The sequence below is a fragment of the Panthera onca genome, chromosome B4, assembly GCF_046562875.1.
Source record: "Panthera onca isolate mPanOnc1 chromosome B4, mPanOnc1 haplotype 2, whole genome shotgun sequence".
In the NCBI taxonomy this organism is placed as follows: Eukaryota; Metazoa; Chordata; class Mammalia; order Carnivora; family Felidae; genus Panthera; species Panthera onca.
Genome location: NC_138345.1, coordinates 61,986,861 through 61,993,559, shown reverse-complemented (window position 1 = coordinate 61,993,559; position 6,699 = coordinate 61,986,861). Strand labels below are relative to the sequence as shown.

Genomic DNA, 6,699 nt, shown 5'->3' with positions numbered 1-6,699 from the left:
CAGCATCTGAGTTCACAGGCGTTACCCATAATAATGCATGTATCGATAGAGGTGGAATGGGGACATGTCTTTTCTAATAAATAACTAAAGCTTTGAAAAGTTATTTTTTTCTTTGTTTTCCTGCTTCCCAAAACCAAAATTTGAAATGAATAGCTATTTAAAGGATTTTTAAAAATATAGTGCAAGTATATGAACAGATATTTGTATAGAATAGCATACCAATGATTAATAAATATGTTGCATAACCCCAGTGTTATATATACATCAATGTGCCCTAATTTCTTCTAATAAGATACAGTCTGCCACTCATATGGATTCAAAGACTTATTCAGACTCATTCAAGCAGACCTTAGAAATAAGGTTGGAGATTTCTATTTCTCATCCAAACAACCCTATCTCAACCTTTTATTCAACCAGGAAACTGCATGGAAACAAAATAGCTGGAATGTATAAAGTCTTTAAAAGCAAGGCCTGATTAAAAGGAGATCAATTCAACATCATTCAGTCCACCAAAAAGACAATTGTTTCATAGATTAACACTGAGAAATTACTACAAAACCGTAGCACAAATTATTTTTTGTACCACAATATTACGATGGTGTATATGTAAAAATACACGTAGGATAGCAAGATTTGCTACTGTCAGTGATCAGACATAGTATTTGTTAACTGTATCCATCCAAAGAAAAGACTCAGAGTTAGTTAGTTACTTCATGTAGTGAGATTCCAGGAGCTTAGTCATTGCCATATACCAGCTAATTATTCTTGAACCACATGGGAAATTATATTTTTTAAAAAGGTTAATATGAAGGTTAATTATATACAAATCAATATGATGAATTGGAAATCCTTATTTTATAACAGACTTTACTGATCATGACCTATGCCAATAAATTGACAGTCTCTAGATAGACATAGATATAGATATAGATATAGATATAGATATAGATATAGATATAGATATAGATATAGACATAGACATAGACAGATATATTATTCAGAAATGGGCAGTTAGGCCTTTATGAAGGATTAACTCTGAATTAAGGCTGATGCTTTCCCTGTACAATTCTCTCCATCAGATCTTATTCTGTGTCAGAAGCACAGCAAACCACAAACAACATTCATTCTTTTTCTGATAATGTACAATGAATTCTATTAAAGAGCAACAAAGATTTCAGGCATTTATCTTTAAAATAATGGTACTTAGAGATCTAAAAAAATACTTCATGTCTATATTAAACTATGTGTTGTAGCTATATAATATCAGAAGAAAAATAACAGGTTTTGTACAACAAAGTGCAAGCTATCAGAAAGACACAGTCCATCAAAGCTGCGTTTGGGACAAGTTCCTAGCCCTAATCATTTAATATCAATCACTATAACAGAGAAAAAGAGGCACTCTGTTCTCTCCTCCAGTTACTATGCTATTTAAACAAATACTAACTCCATTTTAAACTCTCTTTTACAATGTTAATTGATATGAACTATCCAGTCAAATCACCTATGTTTTACATGCTTTTCACAGTATTTACTGGAATGTTAAATCCACTCTCGGTTCATTTTACTGTGGCCAGGCATAGAATATATTTCAAATTATTAAGGCTCCTGTTACACTGTCTGACCTCTGCTGTCTAGTTCTAAATGTGAACCATTATTTCATAATTTAAAAGCCAACCCAATTTACTACTAACCTGCTTCATATCTAGGGCAAACACCTATGTCTATTTATCAATCAAAAATGAAGGTATAATAAAGATGTGGGGTAAGGAGAAGGAAGATAGGAGAATTCCCAAGTCTGGATTCTTGCCTGTCTTCTAAGGGCCTGCCTCCATTTACCATGTTCTATTTTGTATATTTGTGTACACGGGTTTTCTGCTGTACAAGAGTTGAAGTTCTTCAAGGGCAAAGACCTTAGCCATCCTTTTGTGCTTTATATATTCTAACCGAATGAATAAATTCTGTCAGATCCTATCTCTAGCTGCTGCATTTGTGTTCATCCGTGATCTCATGTCAGAGCCTTGAGCTCTTTGAGGGAGGGGAAGGTAGATTAACTTTTTATCCCTACTGCCTAATAAACTCTACATGGCCTATCAATGTTATTTAAGCGAATGAATCAATGAACAAATGAATGGATAAAACATGTGTGGTCAAGTGCACCCCAGTGGTGGCTGGATGCTAAGCCATGTCTCTTGTTTCTGAAATCCTTGTCTCCAGGGACTCTGCCACACAAAAGGCAAGAAGCTCAGCCTGTCACATTGACATGGATGGTCTCCAAAAGGCTGTGTGAACCAACTGGCTTGGAATATACATCTGTGAAATCACTTGAATAGCTGTAACATTTTTAAATGTTCAAACTTGGTACCACTTCACACGGATGTTAATAAGAAGCTACTTCGAGTCATGGTTCCTGTTCACTGAACACTGCTTTAAAATTCCACTTGATGTGTCCATTCGCACTTCCTTTCCAGAATTCAGGATTTGGAGGGTACAAGGAACCAAAATAGTCATGCTTGATTTTGGCTGTCATTGTATATTCTGTGACCAATCATTTGATTAATTTTGGCTCAATCAGATGTTAGGAGTTTTGGTGAAAAAAAAGAACACACAGGAATACCTAAATTACATAGCAGGCAAGGTGACACCTATTATTTTCATAATAGATACTTGATCTAAGTTGGGAAATTCATTCATTCACTCACTCACTCACTCACTCACTCACTTATTCATTCATTCAGCTGCTGGCTAAGTATATACTATGTTTCAGGCATTGTGCTAGATCCTGGGGATACAATGAGGAACAGACACCTACCTGTTCAGGATAAGGTGCCTTGTCTCTCATCACATGAGAGTTCTGGTTATAGAATTTCTAACACCTGCAAGAGGCTTTATGCTCATTTGTATCCCCAGAATACATCCTAAACTCAGGATGCATTTAAAGACCTATTAAGACCCCAGAGTTACTTTTGGGCTTGGACAGTTACTAGAAGTGAAATGAATGGGATAGACAATTTCAGATTCTTCTCACGACTCCACCGGTGTTTTGCCTACAACTGATAAGCCATTCTGACTCTGACCTAATTCCACAGGGAAGTACCTAGTTACGCCAGCACAATCTGACTTCTCCCACATCCACTCAGTTCTGATCCAAACTCCAGCACTGATGTGAAGAAAAATTCAGAGACTGTATTTGTATTTATTGAGCATGTGCTACACGGTAACACCATGATGATACAATTGAGAGACTGGATAACTGGGCAATGGCTAGAGCATGTATAAAAACAGAACTTTGACTTACCCCCTGCAGCAGCCTGCCCGGGAGCCCAAACCCTTATTTGCAATAAACCAACCAGAAAGCCAACCTGCTATAAATCAGATTTGCAGGAACTCAAGTTGGTATCTCTAGTAACAATTCAGGAAGCTGAACTATAATTTTTTTCTGTAACAGCTGGTCCAGAGTAACAACTGGCAGCTTCTCTAATTTCTGTCCCTGTTTCCAACTTAGAGGAAAGCCAAGTATGTGCTGCTCACCAACCACACACGATACCCCACTTCTAATGAGCTCACCTACAACTTCTCCAAGCCAACAGCCCCCAGTCAGGACACACATAAAGCCTTCTTCCCCTTTTCCCCTCTAAGGCTTTCCAGCTCCTCTGCAAGTGACTGGGGCTGACTCCCTTGCTACAACAAGCTCTCAGAATAAATTGCCTTTGCTTATTCTCATTTGGTTAGTTTTCTTTTATTTCCACACGACCCTTATACTCATTTTATAGATAAGGGAATTTATAGAGATTAACTTTTTTTAAATGGAGCCATCCAAGAGGCAGAGCAGGGTTTTGAAACTGATCTCACTAATTCCAAATTGATTCTGTTAACCATTACCCAAACGTAGAAAAGATAAAAGTAGCTTTTTCTCCACTGTTCTCTGCTAAGCTTAATTTGAACTTTTGGAATACTTTTATCTTTTCTTAAAAGAAAGTGATCCGAGTATAATGATATCAGTCTACTGGCCTGGTGGTTAAACAGGAAAGTTCAATTCAGTGCACTATTAAGAGTTTAAGGAGATCTCTAGGGTTGTAATGGTGACTCTAATTCCATATTTCTTTACCATGATTTGAATATATGAACAGGACTAGAGCCCAGTAGGTGGAGAGACATGGGTTGCTCATGGGGAAATAGTTCTGTGTTGTCACTGACCCATGGGACCACAGAGATGTCCATTTCTGTTGCATCGACTAAATTAGGTCAATTATTGAATGTAAACTCCTATGGAACTTTAAAAGCATTTAAAAATAACATGCTAGCTCCAGAATGCATAATTTTAGCATGTGTAGAGTACCGGGTAAATTTATTAGCATAATGATGTTCAGAAGTCAAGAAGGACAGTTGATTAATGATAATACGATTTTAAGGAAAAGTTTTTATTTTAGTTAGTACATGTTACCTGTTATTTTAAGCTACCTAGTTCTAATGGCATAAAGGTGCCAGGGTAAGGCCTCAAACTTACACAGACTTTCCTCTCCAGTGCACAGAAATCCTGAAAATCTGTGTGAATCCTTTTGTGTAACATGAAAAGTTGTGCACTGAAAGGAAGGCACAAAGATATCCAGAGTCATGTCCATGCTGAACCGTCTGACTCAACACTCCAAGAACAGATGTTGCTCTCCACCCCCCCACCCCACCTCCATTTGCCCTTTTTCTCTGGCACTGAGTGTATTGACTGAAGTGATTTCTCTGTAGACTCTGGGAAGGAAGAGGAGTTTCCACGCCACTCTGATGCACGCCCCAGGGGGTTCCGCTAACACCCAGCAGCCATTCTCTCAAGAACCAGCCACTCCCTGGGGCAGCTGAGGTACCTTCTCAGGAATGAAAAGCAGAAAGGACAGACCCCCCCCCCCCCCCCAAGCTACACATGTCCCGCTGCTGGGACACACAACAAGAAAAAGGAGACTGTTTGCTTTTCACTTCAAATGCTGGCACAGGAAGGAAAGAAAGGATTTTACTATATATATATATATATATATATATTTTTTTTTTTTTTTTTTGAAAAGTAACTCAGAATATAAACATCAAAGGAAACGTTGGGAATATTATCAGGTTGCAGTGAAGTCTGCAAAAACACCTCAGTATGTGAGACTAAAAAAATAAAGGGATTCAGCTGGAGAGACAAGAGGAGGGAGGAGAGCAATCTTAGTTTCCCCCCGCCCCTCCCCCCCCAAGAGAAGGACAGGAAATACAGTAGTGTATACACACAAACAAAAGCCACAAATCTGCAGATTATCTAGGTGAAATAAATCTACAATTTTAAGAATTTTCTCCTTCATGTTCTTGAGAAAGTATTTTTAGATTTCTGTCAAATATAAAGTAAAAAGTCACAGTAATATTAGAGGAAGAAAAAACAAGACGTGGAGAGATTTGGAGAGATGCATTTTAGCGTATGTTTACATACATACTTGAACGTCACCCATTATCTCTGTGCACACACATACACTTATAGATGTAATACATACATAACTTGATCTTTCTTTAATACAAATTCAAAATGGCATTTGCAAAACTGGCCTGTAAATATTCAATGAAATTCGTAGCACTTTAGAGAAAGTACACCTTTTGTCTGTGAGTAATGACACAGTTCAGTTATCCTTTCCAACTATATAGGCTCTTCCTTCCTCTTCTCATCAAAAAAACAAAAACAAAAACAAAAACACCATACTGTACAAATACAGCCTCTGCAGATGTTTGAAACCACTGCTCTCTGGTGCATTTTTCTTCACGTCAGTGTTGGAATTGGTGTTGGCCTAGATGTTTTTAGAAGTATTTTTAACACGTATAAGCTCTTCTCAATAAAAGCTTACACAGAGAAAAAAAATAATGCTAATAAAATGTAAAGTGATAATATTGCACGTAGAGAATTGTAATTCAGAGGAAAAAGAATGGCAGGAACCTTCCCAGGGAGATCTTTTTTTTTTGTTTTGTCTTCAGGAAAGGGAAGTATGGGCATGTTTAATCATGAGAACCATCACCTCTCACCCACTCTACCAGAGAGAGAAAGAGAGAGATAGGTAAGAAAAAGAAAGAGGAGGAGGAGGAGGAAAGAAGGGAACTGGAGGAAGAGGAATTCCAGAGGGGAGAGAAAGGGCATGAATACATTGGTGGGAGAAGGAATGGGAACCAAAAAAATCTGTGCTGTGGATGATGAGGCAAGAACAGTTAAGTGAAATTAAAAACAAAAAACAAAAAACTTCCCATTTTGTGCTGTAATCTCTGTTTCCCTATAACTTTAGGAAGGGTCTGCTATATATTTATGTTAGTGGTACTCTTCGTAAAGGGAGCAGTGTCTGGGAAGTGTCTGGAAAGAGCAGCCATCACAGGTGGTGAGGAATTAGCAGGCAGGTGAAGGATCCCATGGGAGCAGGAATTCAGAATGAGAAATAAGCAGGAGAATGGAAGCCTGCCAGGAATCCTTGGAAACTTGGGTGCAAATTCTGACTTCACAGAACCTGGAAAGGGGGGCTAACCTATGCTCTTTGCATGCTAAAGGAAAGGTTGACTCCAGCCAAACACTTGGGGTGGGGGGGATACTTGAAACTGTACTTTGTATAAGCAGTGGTGAAAGTCAATCTTGTGATTCCTTCTTAGAAGCTGGTCTCAGAAGAATATGAACATCTGTCTCCTTGATAATGGAAGAATGATTTTGGAAGC

General features: G+C 38.1%; 1 protein-coding gene across 2 annotated transcripts in view; it reads right to left on the bottom strand.

Annotated features, from left to right (window-relative positions):
* The window catches only part of FAR2 (fatty acyl-CoA reductase 2), a 153,081-nt gene that overhangs the window by 63,239 nt on the left and 83,143 nt on the right, over positions 1-6,699 (bottom strand). The window lies entirely within an intron of this gene.